The 15,727-nt window shown below is 41.3% G+C and overlaps 1 protein-coding gene across 1 annotated transcript in view; it reads right to left on the bottom strand.

Annotated features, from left to right (window-relative positions):
* MAP2 (microtubule associated protein 2) overlaps positions 1-6,551 on the bottom strand; it is a 287,600-nt gene extending 281,049 nt beyond the window's left edge. The window contains exon 1 of the mRNA XM_044241471.1: positions 6,343-6,551. The gene's annotated coding sequence lies outside the window, so the exon portion shown is untranslated. The remainder of the gene's footprint in view (positions 1-6,342) is intronic.
* Positions 6,552-15,727: the final 9,176 nt, after the last annotated feature.

Raw genomic sequence — 15,727 nt, 5'->3', positions numbered from 1 at the left:
AAATAAAATAATAAAACCTCAAAGCTGAGCATTATTTAATTGCTTTAATGTCAGTGAAAGTGATGCTGCATCATTCTTTCTAGACAATAAAATTGAGAACTTTTTTTCATATCAATTCATTATAGAATTACACTGTTGTCCATTAACAATACAACACAGTACTATTAAAACTGTTACAACAATAAAATGCAGCCAACTATAAAGCCATAAACACTTAGATAAAATAATGTAAAAGGTTGATACAGGAATGACTGGTTGACTTCAGATTAATAGGATTTGTGTATTTACTTATGAGTTTGTTTTAAATGTAATAAACCTAGACAGTAAAATGATTAAATGTGTTCATGGATATTCAAGTACTATACTTTAAAATCATTTTGAAATGGATTCAAGATGGCTAATAATGATGTTGTTCAGAGCAATGTAATTAGAAATATTTTATATAAAATAATTTAGTTCAGTATTTTCTGATTGGTCATTGACTAGCTGGTACTCAAAATATTAGGTGTACATCTGCAGAGTTAGTTAACTAGCATAAAATGAAGACAATGGATTGGCTGATGCATAATGACTTAACTAGTCAATTTAATTTATAAAAATAGCTGAACCATTTCACTTGGTGTCAGGTGAGGAAACTGACAAAAAAGCAGTTGGTTAGGGGCGCCTGGTGGCTCAGTGGGTTAAAGCCTGTGCCTTAGGCTCAGGTCATGAGCTCAGGGTCATGGGATCGAGCCCCACATTGGGCTCTCTGCTCAGCAGGGACCCTGCTTCCCCACCCCTTCTCTCTGCCTGCCTCTCTGTCTACTTATGATCTCTGTCTGTCAAATAAATAAAATCTTTAAAAAAAAAAAAAAAAAGCAGTTGGTTAACTAAATTGTTCATTTTGGAAATAGTTAATCATATAGATGTACCATTTTTACCTGCAGATTTTTAAAGAAATTAATTTAAAGAAGGCTGGTGAGGACACAGTTGGGATGAGCATGTACGTTTAAGACAAGGGAACCTGAGTAAACTTGGTTCAAATCATGGGAAGAAACAAGGTAGTAACTTTTCTTCCTGATTCAGAAAGGCCTCCTAAAGGAAGGAAACATGACCGAAGACTGGTATACAAAGAAAAGATTATTCAAGGCTCAAGGATATAAAAGGCAAGACCAAAGAAAGAGCCAAGATAGAGATGGGGTGCTGAGGAGGGCGAGAAGGTAGCCTAAGACTACCGCATGCTAAATCAGAAATAGAGATGTAATGGGAAATAAATTTCAATAAAAACAGCAAGATATATATATATATAGTATTTGCATATTCTAATGATCAATGATTTTTGCCAACACAAATTGAAAAGAAGGAGCAAAGAAAGGAAAGAACAAAAGAAAGGGGAAAGCATTAAGGGGAAGAAAGAAGGAAAAAGGAAAAGAAAAAAGGGGAAGTCAGTGGGGCACCTGGGTGGCTCCGTGGGTTAATCCTCTGCCTTCGGGTCAGGTCATGATCCCAGAGTCCTGGGATCGAGCCCCACATCAGGCTCTCTGTGTGCCAGTTTCTCAGCAGAGAGCCTGATTTCCCCTCTCTTTCTGGCTGCCTCTCTGCCTACTTGTGATCTCTCTCTGTCAAATAAAATAAAATAAAGGGGAAGTCAAGCTGTGTGAACTTATAAGTAAAATTATTTTCTCTAATAGACTTATTAACGTAACAAAACCAAAAAAAGGAAAAAAGAAAAAAAAGAAAGACGTTTTCCACCTCTTGTGTTTTAATGGAAAACAAACTGTTTAAAACTCTTCCCAAAGGCCACAATATAAATTAACCAAGTGAAAAAGGAAATCCTGACTTCTTTATTTTGTCTAAATTCTCACAGAATTTCATTAAAATGTGTAAGTAAAAAGTATCACAGTTAAAATACTATCACTCAAAGGAAAGCTTATTTCTCTTGAACAGGAAACATTAAGTTCAAAGATTAGATTCAAAGTGTTTTCCATAAAAAGTCAATTAATTGTGTTCACGTTGTTTTAAAATTTTTGATTCATTCCAGAATTGCTTCCAATAAGCATCCTTTGCAAATTTTACAAGGAAACACCTACGGACTTAGTTCAAAGTAATGACAGGGAGGGATATGAACAAATTATGAGGAGGGAGAAAAACAAAACAGATTTCTTAGTTCTCCAGTAGAGGCAGGCTCCTTTCCATCCTGAATCCACAACTATTAACAACTGAGAACTTGCCTTTGTTCCTTCAACTCTTCTACTGCAATCCACACATCCAGACCTTTCCACAGACCCTTCCCCTTGATTTTGGTTCTTTGTCTACCACTTCAGACTGCATAGTTCTTTAACTGCTTTCGAGGCCTGGTATAAATTCCTGAGGCTGATAATTCCTTGAAAATGCCCCAAGTTTCTTCTCAGAAAACTATGAATTTGAATTTTCATGTGCTGTAAAGCATTTAAAGACATGACTTTCTACAGCTGACTGATGGAAGTATTGAGGGCTGTTAGTATTTGCATTGTATATGTGTGTATACACACACACACACACACACACACACATAATTATATCTTATCATTCCCTAATTAAAAATATATAAATATATATGGAATAAAGACGGTAGGTATACATTAGAGCATTTATATAACTGATGCATAACAGCTTGTCTTTAAGATGTTGGGACATCGCCTCTGTTCAAATACAGTCCCTTGCTCTATGTGTCATATCTGTAATACAACTAATACTCAATTGAATGTCACCTCCTACAGAGGAAATAAATCCTTCTAACTTTATTCGTAAGTTTCTTAAAGCCAAAGACCATGTTTTCTATTTTTTTTGGTATCTCATTACATAGCCTCCAGTATGATATTTCGAATAAGTTACATAGAGGTGAGTAACAAATTGGAATAAATGTTCTCCTAAAAGCTCATTTGTACTGAGAGTAATACTATTAAAGAATACTAGTAATAGTAATAGAGAAGTCTAACACTCAAATGTGAGATACATGGTGTAAAGGGAGGGGAAAATTGGTGAAATGTTCAAAATACTGCCCATATAAGAGATGCAGAATGAGTAGATGAAGACAATGACAATAATAAAGGCATAGAGAGAATTAAAGTAACAAAAAGAACTGATATATCTAAAAGATATATCAGGCAGGATTCAAAGAGCTTAATAGCATCTTTAACTCATGAATCAGAGACAAAGAGATTATGACCGTTTCAGAATGTTATCTTTTGGTTCATGCATCTAGTAATGACTTACCTAATGACTACTGTTAGCATTAAGGAGTACAGTATTGACCTAAGGGTAGCGTTCTCATCTACTTTAACTGCTATTTCAGATTCTTTATCTTAATCTGTCATAAGGAAATTAAGAATTGAAAAGACTTCATTAATCAGAATAATCAACTTGAATACTAAAATCCCCATATTGGTTTCATATGGTCTGTCTCCTAAGGATGCTGATGAATAATTTAGGGATGCATGCACTGTTATGTTTACATCTAAACAAACATAGTAACTATTTAATCCTCAAACCCAACAGTAAAACTATAGTTCTCAAAAGCACAGCAGTCCAGCCTATTATCCAGTTGCTAATAAAATTCAACACAAAATATGTGTGTCATAAGAAAACATGCAAAAATACAGTAACAAATATTTTTTCTTCCTTCTCCCTTCTGATGTTTAGAAAATTTGCAAATCAACTTAAGCCAAAAGTGGTAAAGGAATGAAATAGTTCCTTCAGGCTTAGATTCTGTGCCAAGTTTCATTTCTGGCTGCATATTTTTGTCCAAGTTCAAGATCCCTGAAAAGAAATACTTAAAAGAGAAAATACCCCTTTAACCTCAGCAAAGCAAAATTAGTAGAGGCTGCTATGGGAAGAAAAGGGCTTCTGCCTAGAGATGGGTGTGCTCCCGGTGTTTGGTTTCCACTGAGAGGATGTCTGCTCTCTCAATGAATCTGAAGTAGCTACTATGATGAGGTAATGGCTGTGCCAGTTTTACTGGGTCATGCTCTCTCAGCACATTCTTTCTCTTTCTCCTCCCTGAGAAGGTGCTGTAAACAAGTCATCCTGAGAGAGAGCTGCTGCAGAGAATGAACAAGTCCTACATTCAAAACTCCTGAGACAACTATCCCTGCTGTTGGTAGTCTAGACACAACTAGAAGCCTAAAGCAGCACAGACAGCCAGAAAGAAACAGATTATTTGACAAGGGTGGGGGGGAGCGAATAAGAGAGGAGAGAAACAAAGAAAATAAAAACTAAAGTAATCAGAAAATTTTTTAAAGGAAGCTTAATTTTTAAATGGCTTAGATCTCTAGATGTACATATTTTAGACAATTTTCTACCTACATGTAAAATTTTTTAAAACTTTTGAAAATTAAATAGTATTATAGAAAACTGTGAAATGTTACAAATTAAAGTTAAATAAATCATGAAGAGATAAGCAGCATGTACCGATGATCTTAAAGGCACAATAGCTCTGATAACAAGCAAATCATGATACAGATGTAAACCTATGAATACATAAGTTATCATTTCTGGTAATAACATTACTAGAAAGTCAATGTTCAAATATTCACACAAATTAATATTCTTTATTGAAAGAAAAAAATGCCTTTACCTTTTCTTGGAGGGAGGATGCTTTTTGTGCATAAAGGGGAGAGGGCTGATTGAAACACTCGGGATTTACAAATCCATAAAAATTTCTACCAAAATACACCTATTGCCCAGTTAAATGGGTGTTTTGTGTCACATTCAAGTGAAAGGCTGTAATCTTCCTCTTGGGTGATCTAAAGGACTTTTATTTATTTAATCTATTTTCATTGCCAAAAAATATATAATCACCCACAGTAAAATGACAGGGTGACAGAGCTATGCTTTATACTGGGCTGGTACCTGAAGCTCAAGCATGGGACATTTTGCATAATGTGGCTCACATAAAAGGCTTTGTTCTCCATCGCCTCACTGCGGCTGCAAGCCTCAATTTCAGTTTGCAGTCATTTCCTCTCCTGGATCAACCATTTTTAAATAAATTATACCTTTAACATTTGAGTTAGTGCCTTGCCAACATCCATTAATCCTTCAGTCTCACCTTCAAAATTATGTATCACCCAACAATATCTTTTTTGTGTTTTGCACTACAGATTTTATTCATACCATAATCCCCAAACCCTCAAGGATAAATTTAAAAGAATTTGTCTTTTAAGTAGTTACTCCCTTTCGTAATATTACATATATAGTGTATTATATATGTGCACGCGTGTGTGCGATGTGTCCAAGTGCACCCATGTGCGTGAGTTTGTATGTGCATGCATTGTGTCAATTTTAAATGTCTATACCCTGGAAGCATTATGCTAAGGGCTTACAGCAGATGGCACACAGCGATTGTTAGAAACGGGCTTGTTGCTAATGAAAGCTTTTTATTTCCTGACAAAAATCCTGAAGTCCTGACACCAGGCAGTATAACATCAATTCCAGTTTTCAAAGATGCGTTTTATTCTGACCCCATCTGCTTTACTACCCCCTCCCCTCCCCTACACACACACAAACACAACACCACCCCACTCCGGGCTCCTTTCATACACGCCTCCTTGAAATTTCCATCCTTAAACAAAAGACTAGGTTGGGGAAGGATGAAACTCGGCAATGAGGGCCCCAAAAGCCTTAAAAAAGAAAAAGAATAGATGGACTGTGGGTGCAGGTTTCTCACCCCCATCGCTTGAACAGACCGTGTGGAGCTTCAAGCTCATCCAGACATTTTTTCGTGTCCCACCCTCCAACACGAGCAGACACTGATTTTTCCTTTTCCTAAAATTATATTTATCAATCTTCTTCTTCCAGCTGTTTCTGGAAGAATTACAAGGAAAATGCTTTCAAATTGACAAGGCTTTCTTAACTCACTCATCCGTCAGTGTGCACTTCTCTGCAGCTAGATGGAAAGACACACACACACACACACACACAACCCTCCACCTCGAATCCCCCCCCCCCATTATCTTTGTATAACCCACTCCTCGTCTTTCTACAGCTCAGGTACTATTAGCTCTCAATATGGATATCCTAAGTTCCCGGGGTTACAAAGTGGTACCTAACAAGGTCATACACGCTTCTACAAATCGAGAGCCCAGGTAGCGGCAGCACCAATTCCCCTGCTCCGTGGTGACACCTGGAGAGGCCGGGCCTGCAGCTGCCGCCAGGTGGGAGGCGGGAGAGCCGGCCAACCTGTGCCAGCTTCCAAGGCAGAGAGAACGAGACCGCGCCCTCCCCATTCCCACCCCTTTCCTGGCTGAGGCTCCCTCCAAGCAGAGAGCCAAGCGGAGGAAGGAAAGGCGCCCTATACAGAACCAGAGGCGGGGACGGCTCTCTTACCTGGTCTGGATGCACCCACGGTGGCAGCTGCCTGCGCTCACGGACCTGAGGACGGTGCCCTCCGGAGAAGAAAGGGAGACGGGGCAGGGGAAGGAGGAAAAGGAGGAGGATAACCGAAAGAAGCGGAAGGAAAGAAAAGGAAGCGAGGAGGAGGAGAAGGAGGATGCTGCTGCCCCGCGGCCGCCGAGAGCCCGCGCAGCCCGAGCGCCCGGCCCAGTCTGAGCGCCGCCCTGGCCTGGGCTCTCCAAGCCGCCGCCCCGCCCCGCCCCGGCCCTGGCCCCGCCTCCCCGCGCCCGCCCCGCCTCCCCGCGCCTGCCGCCCCACCCCCGCCCCACCTCCCGGTGCGGCTGCCTGCCGGCCGCTCGGCTGTGCCCCCAGCTGCAGTGTCCGGGAAGGGAGAGCGCGGCCGCCCCGCCTCCTGCCGCAGCCAGTCCGCCGTCCCGCGGGGACCGCAGGAGTGGCCGCTGGCGGAGCCTGCCAAGCCACGGCCACACGGGGCTCCAGGGAATTCCCCCTCGGCCGCCGTCAGAGTGAGACCAGCGCCCTCGGCCCAGGGGCTCCCAGCGGACCCTCTTCTCTGGCTCCTGGGGGAATTGGAGGGTGTCCCCATAAATGCCCTCCTTTCCTTCCTCTGTCACTGTGAGGAAAGGGCTCCCGTTACCCCTTCGTGGGGAAGGCTCACTGGCCTTGCTTCCACAAATCTGACAACAGTTGCATTCAGAAAAGACAGGAAAATGAGGTGGGAGGGAGGGGCATGAGGACAGAGAAGAACTCTTGTCAGTTGTAAGGGAGCAATGGCTGAGGGTTCAGAGAAGTCTAGACCCAGCTCTGTCACTAATCAGATTCATCCATTCATTTATTCATTCAATAAATGTTTATTAAAACCCACTCTGTCAGGCACTGTTCAAGGCATCGTAGAAGCATCAGTGAATAAAACCAGCCCCCCTGCCTTCCTCCCTGTACCCCAAATTACTGCCTTCATGGATGTTATTTACGTGCTAGATAGCTAGATGTGAGGCCCAAAGTCCCTTCACATAATCTAAATTTCGTGTAAGAGTGAGGATTAAAAATATTAGCCCTACCTCTCTGCCATTTTTAATATGAGGATATAATTAGATCATGAATAAGAAAAGTCTGTGAAGAATATAAAGAATGATATAAAAATAATGAATTAGAAAGCACAGAAAATGTTGACCTTGAAATGTGGCCTTTAAAAATATCACCTTAGATACTTCTGAAAGTGATATGACCACAGAGAAAGCAGATGATTCTTTACCATGGAAACTTCATAATCAGAGAATAGCACTTTATTGTCAGTAAGAGCTCAGAATTGCTTCAAAGCATCTCTATCAAGTTGTAACAAGGTGTTTTTAAGGTCAGCCAAGATAGTGAGGTGTGGCTTGTACAATTTCAACAGTGCTGATGAAACAGCACTTATAATTTGGCTTTGTCACTTCAATTATCCATAGAATCATAGAACCCTAGACCATTAGAGTTGATTTCCTAGTCATCTGGTCCAATTCCCTCAATCTCCAGATGGAAAAAATCTAAAGATGAGAGGCCGTGAAGATTAAAAACCATAACAGAGCAAAAGCCGAAACCTTGGCCTCTGAAGTCACACCCTGTGCCCTACGTTTTTCTTTCCTCCACCCAGCTTTACTCCATGTCTCTGTGACACTTCCAGTGAAGTTGGAAGTAATGGGGCACACCCCAGTAGCAAGGGAAGTTGGAGGAGTTAGGTTTCTTCCTCAGAACAGGGCCTGCTTGAGAAGAAAATCTGAGGAGACTTATGAAAGGATATGAGGGATGGAAGGAAGATTAAGAATCCTGCGAGGGTATTCTGAGAGTATCTCCAGAACTGCATAGTACAATTATTGAGAGTTTCTGCGTTCCTGTTAATTGCGTGCTATTTGACATAAGAACCACATTCCAAAAGGAAGGTGCTCCTTCTGCTTTCCTTCATTTCAGGCAGAATTCCCCTGAGTCTGCATCAACTGTGAGCTTAAAGTAGACAGATACAACTTCAGGCCTTTGAACACAATCCTGCCCATCCTCATCGTCTGAAAACAAAATATTGTTCAAGCTTTGCAATTAGTTTTGAAATCAAGTATTAGAAGTCTTCCAGTGTTATTATTCTCCTTCAGAACTCTTTTGAATCATCTACTTTTTTTGCATTTCTATATAAATTTTCAGCCAGTTTGTCAATTTCTATAAAAATAATGCTGTTTTTAGTTGAAATTGTGTTCAATTTATAGGTCAATTTTTACAGAATTGCCACCTAAACAATATTGAGTCTTCCGATCCATGAACATGGTATAGGTCTCTATTTGTTTAGGTCTTCATGAGGCTTATTGTTTTTTTTTAAATATATTATTAATAAACTTCATTTCCCAGAGTGGTTTTACATGTACAGAAAAATTGAACAGAAAGTATAGAGAGTTCCTAATGTACTCCCTTTCCCTCTGCCCAGACTTTCTCCCATTAGTAACATCTTGCATGGATATGTTACCTTTGTTACAATTGATGAATCAAGGTTGAAACATTCTTATTAATAAAAACCATAGTTTACATTAAAGTCTGCTCTTGGCATTGTAGTTTTACAGGTTTTGCTAAATGTATACTGTCTTGTATCTGCCATTTACAGTATGAAACAGAATAGTTCACTGCCCTAAAAAAATCCCCTGTGCTCTACATATGCCTCCCTCCTCTTTCTCCTCTCTACTCAGATGTCATGTAGTTGGAATTATACAATACATTGTCCTTTCAGACTGGCTTCTTTCATTTAGCAGTATGCATTTAAGATTTTTTTTATGGCTCAATAGTTCATTTCTTTTTATCACTGAATAATATTTCATTGTATGAATGTACCAGTTTATCTTTTCACCTATTGAAGGCATCTTGATTGCTTCGATTCTGTGACAATTATGAATAAAGGCTGCTATAAACATTCAAGTGCAGGTTTTTGTGCTGACATATGTTTTCAACTCATTTAAGTAAATATCTGGGAGCACAATTGCTGGATTGTATAGTAGATTATTTAGCTTTGTAAGAGACTGCCAAACTGTCTTCCAAAGTGGTTGTACTTTTCCATCAATAGTAAATAAAAATTCCTTTCTCCACATCCTTGACAGCATTTGGTGTTGACAGTATTTTAACCCACTGAGCCACCCAGGCGCCCTATTGGTGTTGACAGTATTTTAGATTTTAGACTTCCTGATAGGTGTTCCACCTTATTGCTACTTTCATTTGCAATTCCCTCTGTCAGTGAACCCTGCCTCCTAGTTAGAGTAATCAAACTGTAAACTCTGAGGTTTTTTTCTGAGGGAGAACAGCACCTGGAAACCAGTAAATCTACCACCCCCACAAAGAGTGGTAACTGTCAAATAATATAAATTGCCTGAGGTGGGGGGCATAAAGAAAGAGGAGAAACTAACTAAGAATTACATCAAGTAGATATTGTATGCCCTGCCTGTAGTGCCCTCTAATAGCCTGTATGGCCAGTAAAAAAGCCACATGGTTCATGGTGGATGACCATGGACTATCAAGTGTTCACTAATAAAGGGAGTTTCCCTACCCCACCAGCTATGCAGCTGTTCCCTATATTGCCATAAATTGGATACCTCGGCCAAAGTCCTAGAAGGGTATCATACTGTGCTGGACTTAGCAAATGACTTTTTCAGTAAAATCTTGGCTGCTAAGTCAGAAGATACATTTTGCCTTCATGAGAGAGGGTCAACAATGAGCCTTCCAAGTGTTTCCATAAGGCTACCTGCACTGCCCTACCATATCTCATAAGAGGCTAGCCAAAGATCTGACCCTATTCTCCTTTGCACATCACTAAAATGGGTCTATTACATTGATGATAAAATGTTTTCATGTAAAGACTTGCCTCTCCTGAAGGACACTCTGTAGACATTTCTGGAACATTTGTGGCGGAGAGGATGGACAGTGAACCCACAGAATTTTAAGACCCAGGCACTGCCATAAAGTTCTAGGGACTTAAAGTCCTTTGGTTGGGCAGAGACACATGTTGTCCAAGACACCGTGACTGATCAAGTGCAGCCTATCTAACCCCTAAGGACAAGAGATAAATACAACAGTTTATGAGGATTTGAGGATTTTGGAAGACTTTTCTCATTTTGAAGGGCCTGTCACAGGGCCTCCATCTCTTATACCACCTGACAAAGAATGGATGTGTGTGAGAATGAGTATCAGTGTAGCAAGCTGCCTTTGAGAAAGCAAAAATACTGGGGGAGCCCATTGAAGCTCTGGACTTCTATCTGAGTTAGATGTGTCTGTGGCTCTGGAAGGTATAGGCTGGGCACTGTGGCAGGGACAACAAAAGAAGGAAATATCCCTAGGGTTTTGGTCCCAACTGTGGGAAGGAACAGAAACCTGATATACGTCCATAGAGCAACCGCTCCCAGCAATGGACACAGCAGTTCTCCAGGTAGACCCTCTCATGAAGGAACAGCATGCTAGGGTAGGAACTTCCCTTCTCTTCAGGAGGTAGATTAGTAATGTGTTCCATCTACCCACTTCTGCTATGGCTCAAACTCCTACTTTAACCAAGGCCTATTTGCAGGACAGGAGCATCCTATCCACCAGCCCACTGTCTGTAAGAATACAGTACTATTAGGCCCTGTGGAGTATGTAGGATTTCTAAATGCCTCCGCCCCAATCCCTCGGTGGCCTCTTTGGCCGATAGTGAGGCAGTGGAGGAGATTCCCTCTGATGTATGGTAAAGAGATGGGTCTAGCCAGTGCAAGCCATCCACATAGACTGCAGCCCAATACTGACACCATCTGGGTGGAAACAGGAACAAACCAGGGCAGTTACTGGGCTGAACTCAGAGCAGTTTGTTTGGCTGGTGTTCATTCATGAGCCCTGGCCATTAGCCCTTTGCACTGACAGCTGGGCTTTTGTAAAGGGATTAACCCTATGGCTTGACCAATGAAAATCCAAGGGGTGGCTGATCATGAGTAAGCCCTTCTGAGGTCAGGATATGTGGAAAGACATTTGGGTTCCCTTGCAAGAGCCTGAGGCAGTCCTCACTGTCTTCCATGTCACAACCCATAAAAGTGCTGACACCCCTTCTCCATCGGGAAACTGATGCCTTAGCTTGGGTACAAGCCCTACAACCCACTCTTCAATAGATGCAGCAGATGGGGTGCTAAAAAGAGCAACCACCATAGCACCCAGAATGCCAAGAATGCAGGATTGAAATACACTGACTTGGTTAATACAGGAACAGCATGTTCTGTGTGTTCTAGACAACACCAAGGCGACTGCCAAAGGAATCTGGAACCATCTACTGGAGTTCCAAACCAGTAAGGATTTGGAAAATTAATTATACTGTCCCCCCTCCTCTGAGAAAGGATTCAAAGTATCCCTTGGTTTGTGTGGAAAAACTTGGTCTGGCCTAGCCCAAGTTTCCCCTGTTGCTATACAAACCAGGGTGCCACCATTAGAGGATTAGCGGAGCTAAGTACCGTGTACAGATACCCTCAATGAACAGTGATTAGAGGTCACATTTCAAAGATTATGATGTGCAAGATTGGGTATAAGAACAAAACTTTGAATGGAGGTTCCATCTTCCCTGTAACATGCCAGCAGCAGGTTGGTCAAAAGGAAGAATGGAATGTTAAAGCAGCAGACTGAATTACTAACAAGTAAAACCACCTTGGCCAGGCAGTACATTCTCAGAATTTAATGCATTTGAATGATCAACGAGTAAGCCCTGCTGCTCTGTATGCCAGACTGGGATACCTGTCAAAATGCCCAATACTGTAAAAGGTACCGAAGTTATTATTCTGATTCTCACTGGAGTAATGCTGCTGAGAACACCATGTCCCATCACACCTGGGAAAGGCATCATAGACTGGAATTTGCAATGGGACATCTCACCTGGATTGGGAGTTACTTTGCTCCACTGGGTGAGGGGAAACTACTCAATCTCCACTGGGATCCCATTGTCCTGCTGGTAGTCAGACCTGCTGAAACACACTATCCCTGGAAAGGAAAATGCACCACTGAAAGAGGAAAGAAGGTGGGGTCCTTGTCTGGCTTATGCCGTCTGCAGTATACCTCCTGACACTAGACAGGGCTGCTTTCCCCGGCCAGGAGGTATGGTATATACAGCCAGGTCAAATTCCTAAAGCTGCAGCACATTAACATGTAAGGATCAAGCCACAGGTGTAATTTTTATAAAAGGAGAAGACCCTCGCATACAAGTTCCTACTACATATCCAGCTTTTCAAACTTAGACTTCTCTTCCTGTGGTGTCCAGTCATGGGGTGGGCACCTGATGGAAATACCTTTCTACAATGGGCCCACTCATACAAAATCTAAGAAATCAACCCAATTATTGGACATGTTGGCATGCCCCTCTCTAGCTTGTCATGATTGCCATGATGGGCATCACTACTCCAGGGAAGGCATTGGAAGGCACTAAAGCAGTACATTATGGAAGAACAAGCTATGACTGGTATTCTCAATTCACCTGCTCAATGCTGACCCAGAAACCTGGCCTGTGACACATATTATCAATAACCCTGGGCGAGGGGATTCCTTTTCTGTCAAATTACAGAGGCCACCCCTGGAACTGCTGACTGGAGGTGTCATAAAAACATCACCATCAAGGCCATGAGTCATCATGTCCAGATTTGGTGTGAGTTCCTGTGGCTCACTTCAGATTATGCCGAGTTGAATACAAAGGCACCCTTATTCCAAGTTGGGGACAGAAAGATGCCAAATGGAACCAACCCAGTTATACCAGGAATACGGGATGGATATTACTGGAACTGTGTAGCCATTCTGTCATATTAAGGAGAGCAGTTAGTTTGGCACTGACTAGTCATGCCACCCAGGTGTGTACTGGGGAATCCCGAATGTATCCCCATGGCTATGAGACATAAATGTTTGTCTGTGGCTGCCACCTGTGTGGCTGGGCTGCTGTATCCCGAGTTTTCCCTGTACATAGTGGAGAGTATGCCCCTTGATAACAAAACTTCCCAACTTCCCTCTTCTCAAGGCTAGGTGGGCCCATTCCATCTTCTACTAGTATGATCATTTGGCCACTTTCTTCCCTTGCCCTGGCCTGGAGGATGTTATACCACACAGAGAAAAAAGTCCCTATTAAGTTCAGCCAACAACCTTAAATGACAGCCTGAAAATCCTATCTTTACTGAACACCTAAATGACTCTAATAAGAAAAGCTGTCCTTCAAAATAGAATGGCCTTGGACATGATTACTGCTTTGCAAGAAGACACCTGTGCCATTATCTAAACAATGTTGTACATTCATACCTGATGAGTCTACTAATGTATCATCTTTATGAAATTACATGAGGACAAGTAAACACTCTGAGTGATCCTCTCTCCAGCCTAAGGGACTTAATAAATGAATGGTTAGGGCTTTCAGTAGAAAAAAATATTATTAATTTAAAGGTCATTATCTTAATCTGTGTGGTTTTTTGGTTGGGTTGTTCATTTTGTTTTGTTATTTTCCTGCCTGTGCCTCTATCATACCTGTGGCATCTGCCTCCAATGCCCGATATCGCCAAATGAGTCACCCCCTTGCTAGCTTATAGCTCAGGGCATACTCCAGACAAGGGGGCATTTAAAATGGCAAGAGCTGGTCATCAGAGGTGTTGGAAGAGGTCGTCAAGAAGATGTGACCATCGGTTGACCTGTGAGCTGGATTGGGGCTGTCAGAGGTATCCCAACCCCTCCCCTGTCCTTCAAAAGTATGTTCTCCCCACCATTTCCCAAGTGGGAGTGGTTTTCAAGAATACAAGATTGTGAGAGAGCAATGTGTTGCTGAGAACGTCTGAACCCAGTAAGGCTTCTTGGGTTTTTCTTGGCAGGCAAGCACAGAGATCTATTCATCGGGGGCCACCCACAACAAGCCTCAAATATAAGTTCCCTTGCTTATTAATCCTGCTAGTTACCAATCTGAAGAGCTCGCTTCTTTCTTCAGTTTCTACTTGCCCTCTGTGTACAGGGAGCTATTTTCAGATAGCTCCCCGGGGAGCACCTAAACTTCCCACGTGAACCAGCAACTCTATTTTCTATAATGGCTTTGTATGCAGCAATTATAAAGAATTCAATAATATGAAGATAAACAACGCATCTCAGCCCTCCATCAAAAGACTAAATATGTGAAAAGTTACCTTTACCACAGTACATACAGTAATGGCTACAAAGAACATGGAAAGATGCTCCATGTACCCTAGGAAAAAATATAATTACAAAGACTGGCAATACCGAGTGTCAGTGTGGATATGAAGACATTGGAATTCTCATACATGCATGGTCATAATATAAAGCTCTGCATTCACTTTGGAGCACAGTTTGTCAGTTCCTTAAAAATTGAAAGGTGCACTTACAAATACCTAGGTTTTCCACTCTCTGTCCTCTGCCCAAGAAGAATGAAGCGTATGTCCACACAAAGATGTTTATCTTCATGTTCAGAGCAGCATAACTCATTAGAGCTGAAACCCAGAAGCCACCCATATGTCCATGAAGTTGGGAGCAGATATTATAGTTCTACGCTAGAAGACCAACACACAATAATGGAACCGAATACTGACATGTGCAACAGGCAAGATAAACCTCAAAGACGTTTTTCTAAATTAAAGAAGTCAGACACAAAAAACTACTTATTGTATGATTTCATTCGTGTGAAATTTTAGAAAAGTCAGAACAATAGAAACAGAAAGTAGATGGCTGGTTGCCTGGGGGTGAACAATGGGAACAATAATTCACTTCAAACCAGCAGGAGGGGATTGTTTGTGGTGTTCTTAGTGTTCCCAAACTGGATTGTTATGGGTGCACGACTGTGTAAAGCTACTAAAATTCATCACACTGTACACTTAAAATGAATGGATTTTATAGTATGTAAATTATATCTCCATGAATCTGTTAGGGAAAAAATGTGCACAGGGCTGTTGTGGAGTGTTCTATAAGTGTCAGTTATGCCAATTTGCCCAATATTGCTGTTTTGTATCAATATCTCTGCAGATTTTCTTTTTATTTGATCTCTAAGTGGAGACAAGAGTATTGGAATATCCAATTACAATTGTAAATTTGTCTATTCCTCCTTTCAGTTTCCATCCTTATTTTGAAGCTCTCAAATAGTGTATATGCACATACAGGGATTATTAGGTTTTCTTGATGAATTATTCCATATGTCAGAATTAATGTTCCTCCTTTCCTGGAAAGGAATATTGGTTTTGCAACACCCAATTTGTCTGAAATTAATATAATCATGCCAGACTTCTTCCGATTAAGATTTACATAGCTTATCTTTTCTTGGCTCTGTTTTAAAATTGAGGTATAATTCAGGTCCTAAGGAAAATTCACCTTTATGAAAAGCACAATT

The sequence above is a fragment of the Neovison vison genome, chromosome 3, assembly GCF_020171115.1.
Source record: "Neovison vison isolate M4711 chromosome 3, ASM_NN_V1, whole genome shotgun sequence".
Taxonomy (NCBI): Eukaryota; Metazoa; Chordata; class Mammalia; order Carnivora; family Mustelidae; genus Neogale; species Neogale vison.
The sequence above is the reverse complement of the archived record's forward strand: the minus strand, read 5'-3'. Positions and strand labels throughout refer to the sequence as shown.